Source organism: Glycine max, chromosome 14 (assembly GCF_000004515.6).
Source record: "Glycine max cultivar Williams 82 chromosome 14, Glycine_max_v4.0, whole genome shotgun sequence".
NCBI classification, from domain to species: domain Eukaryota; kingdom Viridiplantae; phylum Streptophyta; class Magnoliopsida; order Fabales; family Fabaceae; genus Glycine; species Glycine max.
The window spans coordinates 38,684,308-38,691,717 of record NC_038250.2 but is presented as its reverse complement, the minus strand read 5'-3'; positions in this window follow the sequence as shown (position 1 = coordinate 38,691,717).

The following is a 7,410-nucleotide window of genomic DNA, read 5'->3' as shown; positions in this document are numbered from 1 at the left end:
TCTTTCAATGACTCATTCTGGTCTTGCTTGACGAAGCTGTAGATGGCCTTCAACATTGTGTAGTTAGTGTTTTCGATTGCATCCAGTCTTGTTCTGTTTTGCTTGTCCATGTTTTCCAGCGTTTGACTCAAATGCTTCATGTGAATTTCAAATATGTGTAAATCCTCGTAATGTAACATTCATTTACGATGTAGTACATATTTGGTTTAATTTTTTTGTCATCAAATTAAGGTCATATGAAAACATAAAACAGGTGTTAGAGTGAAGGACAATGTTGCACCTTTATTGCACTGACGACATCATCCAAGGTTGCAGCAGCAGAGGTATGACGAACGACCCCTTGATCCTTTTCCTGAGCCGATGTAGCCATATTGGTTGCGAATGGTTCCTAAGGGAAGTTGAAAGCAACAACGGGTCAACATGAGAAGTGGCAGCATATGATGAATGTTGAGCACCTGCAAATACAAAAAATGCGTTCAAAGCAACATGGTGTACCGGCAAAGAATGTTGTGTGCCAGCTTTGTCCTCCGTCCGAACCAATGTTTGCGCCTCTTTGTGTGCATTCCTTGTAGACATGCAGCAACATTGACTAATATCAGACAAACAACCAAGAAAGGTAGTACAAGGACTTAAGTATTTGTGATATTTAACGGTGACACTCATCGTGTATCATGTCTCCCCAGCCTGTCGCAGTCCATGATTATGAAGTTGGGAAGGTTGATGAGGGTTGCGAAACAAAGTTTGTCGGGAAGTGGTTGTCGTAGACTGATACTGTAACAGGTAACCCTCGACGGTGGCTAGAATGATTTTGCAAAGGCACGAAATTGCTAAAGTATTGTCAAATAATAATACCTATATATATATATATATTTATGTATATATATAAATATATAAAGATATATATATATATAATAGAATACATATAATATTTTGACTGGAAGCTGAAGGAAGTGGTTAGTAAAACGATGTGTCTGCGTGAGGGTCACAGTTGAAGGAGCAAAAGCCAATTTCATCGAAATCCAATTACGAAGCAACCAATGGTAGGACTGATTTGACTGATTTGACGGACACTCATATCAGCCTTTACGTTTTCAAAGAAAGCAAATATTTTTGAAAATATTGTTTCGTATTATTTGGTCATTGGCTAACACAGGAAAATTGCGTTTCCGTTAAATTTGAATTTTTTGTAAATATAGTTATAGTTATGTATTATATTAAAAAAGAAATTTAATACATTGTTAACATATTTATTTGATATTTAAAATAAGTTGAGTAAATTTATTCTACATATATTATTGTAATATTTAAAATTGTTACTAATGCACATTCTACTAGTCAATATTGTTAACATATTTATGGCAAAAAGAAAAAAAATGAGTTTTTCATAAATATCATTTTTTATTAGTCTATTTCTTTTTAATTACAATTGACAACATTAAATTTGAAAGCAATTTTGGGATAATAAGTAATTAACAAATTATTGATGATTCTAAATTTTAAGGAAAAACAACATTTGAAGATATAACCTCTTAGTATAAGAAAATACAAATAATTAAAATAAAAACAAATATAAATGAAATATATAAATTTTTTTGTAAATATAGTTATAGTTATGTATTAGATTAAAAAAGAAATTTAATATATTGTTAACATATTTATTTGATATTTAAAATAAGTTGAGTAAATTTATTCTACATATATTATTGTAATATTTAAAATTGTTAATAATGCACATTCTACTAGTCAATATTGTCAACATATTTATGGGAAAAAGAAAAAATGAGTTTGTCATAAATATCATTTTTTATTAGTCTATTTCTTTTTAATTACAATTGACAACATTAAATTGGAAAGCAATTTTGAGATAATAAGAAATTAACAAACTATTGATGATTCTAAATTTTAGGGAAAAACAACATTTGAAGATATAACCTCTTAGTATAAGATAATACAAATAATTAAAATAAAAACAAATATAAATGAAATATATACTTTTTTTTTGTAAATATAGTTATAGTTATGTATTAGATTAAAAAACAAATTTAATATATTGTTAACATATTTATTTGATATTTAAAATAAGTTGAGTAAATTTATTCTACATATATTATTGTAATATTTAAAATTGTTACTAATGCACATTCTTCTAGTCAATATTGTCAACATATTTATGGCAAAAACAAAAAAATGAGTTTGTCATAAATATCATTTTTTATTAGTCTATTTCTTTTTAATTACAATTGACAACATTAAATTTGAAAGCAATTTTGAGATAATAAGTAATTAACAAATTATTTTTGATTCTAAATTTTAAGGAAAAACAACATTTGAAGATATAACCTCTTAGTATAAGATAATACAAATAATTAAAATAAAAACAAATATAAATGAAATATATAATTTTTTTTTGTAAATATAGTTATAGTTATGTATTAGATTAAAAAAGAAATTTAATATATTGATAACATTTTTATTTGATATTTGAAATAAGTTGAGTAAATTTATTCTACATATATTATTGTAATATTTAAAATTGTTACTAATGCACATTCTACTAGTCAATATTGTCAACATATTTATGGCAAAAACAAAAAAATGTGTTTGTCATAAATATCATTTTTTATTAGTCTATTTCTTTTTAATTACAATTGACAACATTAAATTTGAAAGCAATTTTGAGATAATAACAAATAAGTAAAACAATATAATGATGAAAATATAAATAATAACAAATAATTAAAATAAAAACAAATATAAATGAAATATATAAATAATATCAAATAAGTAAAACAATATAATGATGCAAATATAAATAATAACATAAAATTAAGTAAACATAAATATCATCATATAAATAATAGAAAAATATAACGATTCCAAAATAAATAATAAAATGTAATTAATGAAATATTATTTATGTTGTAAATGTCATTTTTAAAATTATTTACTAGTCATGAATACATACGTCTATCAATGGGTAGAATGTTTGTTATGTTGACATTTGAGATAAGTAGGTATATATACTTATTATATGCAATAAAAGTGAAAATATAAAAATAATTTCAATTAAATATTGGTTATGTCACTTTTGAAACAAATGTATATTAATTTATTGTGACCTTCAAATATTTTTAGAAAAAAATATTATATATTCATTGTACTGACATTTGTGTACTAGGATATCAGTAGAGGACTAACAACAAATTTCGATTGAGCTCGGCTTCAGTTGCATACGCAAGGCTTCGCTTGCATAAACAAAATAAAAAAAATATAACATTTTATTTTTGAATTTAGTGAATTTAAATAAATGAGACGCCAACGTCTTTAACCAATTAATTGTTTTAAAACCTAGTGAAATACTACCTAAAAAAATAAACTTATAAAATTTTTCTAAGTAATGTACAAATCGATAAATAATTGATAAACAAAACGATATTGAATTGAAGTTATTAAAACAAATTGTTGCTAGTGAGTCGGCATGTAGCATTGGTGCTCGTGTGTTAAACAAGTATCACACTACTTTTCTTTCTTCCAATGTTCAACCAGTAATTTTAACCTCAAATTCGATAAATGGTTTTGAAGATATTCGTAATTTACATTTTTTCCTTATTTTTTAGTTTTTTATTGGTGTGTTGTTTTATTTATTTGACTTATTAATGATATTGTTTAATTTTTTGTCTTTGTAGATGAAATTAATGGTGATGTTGAGAAACAAGAGGAAGTTGTTATGCATTTCACAGTCCATAACTCTAATATTTAATGTTTGGATTTCATTTATTTTGAAGACTTCAATGACTTTAATATTGAATGTTTGGATTTCATTTAGTTTGGTTTTTATATTGGATTTTATTTTTAGTTGTTTGGAATATTTTAAGGAAATTACACAATAAAGGCAGAAAAATGGGCCAGCCCACAAAATTTTTCATCACAAAAGATATATTAGAATGTAGTGACGACTTTAATAAACAATTGGTTTGCTTGTTTACCATTATGCATAAATTTAGTTACAAAATTGACTTCAAAACTTAATTAATAACTTTCTTTAGTTCGTTGCCTTATTAGAATCCATGGTCACACAAACATAAAAAATGATACATTACCTCCATTAGTCCATTACAAATTTTATGCTTATCAAGCAACATGTTAATACTATCAAAAGACAATCTTAAACCTAACTTTAAGAAGTCATGAAATTATTATACGTCCTATTATAGTTTATTTTAAGTACTTTACAATTGTTCCTATATTACTATTGGGATTCATTTCACTTAAGAAAGGGTAATTAATTTTAACTACTTTAGAGGTTTTTTGGTCATACCAGACAAGTCAAACTTATGTACTTCAAAATATATTTTATTGTGCATGAAAAGTGTCATAATGAAATTTGACATGAATTAACTTTTGCATGAGTTGCGTTATAGATATAACATGGTCAAAATATGGTATTAATGTAACTATATGTTAAGCTGTGAATTTGATATGAAATTGAAATCTTGAATTTTATAATACAATAAATAACAACAATTAAAATATTGTTATTTCATTTAATAACATGACCTATATACATCACATCATATTAACTGGCTCAGTTGAAAACCAATAATTAATGTATAAAAAAATTATAATGTTGATAATGATAATTAATTACATAATAAAATCTAAGATTGTGTAACTAAAATATTTGTTTTAATTTTACAATTCTTGAAATTAAGGACAATTATATCATAAAACATAACTGTAAGCAAAAACTTTTCATTTTAGTCATAACATAATATAAATATTTAAAATATATATTTTAAACATATATGGAGACAACTGTAATTACAATTATATCAAATTTCAAATAGCAGTAATTGTTATATTAAAAAAATATTCAAAATATTTATGAAAATATTAATTGAATTAAGGTTGAAATTAAAATATGTTCAAAATTTCTTTACAAATAAATTAGTATGGGTTATTTTTTGGTTAAGTCAAAAGGATATGGTGGTCGGTGGAGGGGAAAAAATTGATGAATCAAATTAACATTATTTATTGTTATTTTTTAAAAATTATCAGACATACATAAGTGAGTAAATATCAACCAAATTAAATGTATTCGTAATGTTGAAAAAAATATACACACAATATATTTTCCCCTACAAATAAATGTAATGTATTCCTAAGTCTGTAAAACTAATACAAAAGTAACCAGAGGTAACCAATAGATTAAGGACATTATTAATTGACAATATTATAAGCGTGACAAAAACATTCAAAATGTTTGTGCGTCCGTTTTTCATTGATGGATGAGGATGGATGAGGATAAGAAGTTCCCGACCGTCGATGTTAATCTTGTTACATATGAAAGTGTTTGTTGATGTTCCATGAATATTATATCGTCTTATATCATGTCCGACATATTTTGCTAAATCTTTTCCTCCCGTTTCGTCCCGTTGCATTAATTGCGAAATGCATTGAAAACCCTAGGAGCACGCGTCCGTAATTAATACTCCTCCACTTGAAGATGGCCGAAACAACATGGCTTTTCAGATTCCAAAACATCAAATCATGAGTTCGAAATGGCGCCTCTTCACTTCTGTCTCTGTTGCTCGATTTCAGAATGGGAATGCAGTCACGTTAACGTGACACGTAGGCACGCTATTAGAAAACTCCATTAATGCTTAATAATAATCACTTCTCATTCAGTCACTCAAACCCTTATTACAGCAAAAATGATTTTTTTTTACGCGTAAAACCCTTATTATCAAATGGAAATACAAAAATAAAAAACAGTGACCAACAACCTAAAACACACGATTGCTGAATGAATACACTTTTCCTTCAGGAGTGTGTACAAAGACGAAAATAGCCCTCGTCCCAATGTCGTACTGATGCAAGTCGCTGATGGGTCATTCGTTCATTTTGTATGGTAGTCGCCTGACCCTACGGTGACCTGTACGTTTAGCTTACTAAGGGCATTTATTGCGACGTTCAACCCAGTAATCAATTTTGGAAATTTCCTTCTATGTGCATTTTGCCTTTTCAACATTTCCCCCTTTCCATGTGCATCGTGTGTCCAACTTCAGGTCTCAGCCATTTCATCTTCTTCCTCATTACAGGTTCTTGTTGGTCACATTCACAAGGTTTTGAGGACCTCCATACCGGGTCGATGATTACTCTATGTCTCATCTGTTGCTTAATTATGTTTTCTCTATGTATGATGTGTTGCTTATTTGTTGCTTCCGTCTTGATTTTCTGCATCTTGTTTTGCCTGCTGATAGTGCTTTGCGTTTTGACCTTAGTTTCTCCGGCCTTGAAATGTATCCTTGCATGTGTGTTTGTCGGTTCCAATACCTTTGCAGTTCTGCAGTATTGTTTACAAATCTGTATTATTCGGAATTAGGGTTCACTTACTTGTTGCTTCATGTTTTTGTTCTGCACCTTTTCCCTTGCAACCCTTAATGAAACATTAGTTTTGTGTTTATGTTGCAATTATTATTGTCGTTTTGACATTACTTTATTTTTCGACGCATAATATGTGTTGTTGGATGTTTTTGTGCCTCAGACAACCTTTAACCTTTGTTCTCTTTTAACTACTGTTGCCTAGAAGTAGACGCCACCCTTAACATATGATGAGGACCGACACCTCCACCGCGTCCACTCCCGTAAGTCCTTCGATCATTTGAAACACACCATTTGGGCCACTTACTAATTACGTGGCATTTTGGATTTCAGTCCCCTCCCAGTTTGTCGCGATGCACACCCGTATACTCCTTTCAGGCAGTATTCCATGTTGATAGGGTAACTATGTGAAACATTGTCTGAAAACAACAGAGCAAATTTTATCCATCTGACTAAATGATCCAACTTACGATTGTGAAATGAAATGTAACATTGCAGAACTACATTGAGGTCCCCAGATCTTATCATAAGTAATGGGCTCCACATTACCCTGCTTATGTACAGATAGAATACAATGGAGCGTCGCACATCATTAAGGTTAGGAAAAATGGTCAGTAATACTACCTGGGCGATGGACTGAAACAATTCAGAAGAAACTTCAACATACATGAAGGTGTATTGGTCCGTTTTCTTTCACCCGACAATTATTTCACTTTTTTTTTTGGATTTTATGCCACTGCTGGATAGACAATCATGTGGAAGGCCTCCCACAAGCACTAGGAATTATGTTTTTACTGTCGATGTAACCGACGGTATCATCTCCAAACCTACAGCATTGGTCAGACCTTATGCATATCATCAAGTAGTCATAGTTTGTTATTACAATAGTATGAAATGCGACTTCCTTTGTTGTCCTGTAGTTGTTGCCTACCGAGGCTGTCGATTTTGTTGATGCTTCAAGACCATGTATGACCATGCAACATAGCAGTGGCGTTGGTGACATATGGACCATCTCCATGCATAATC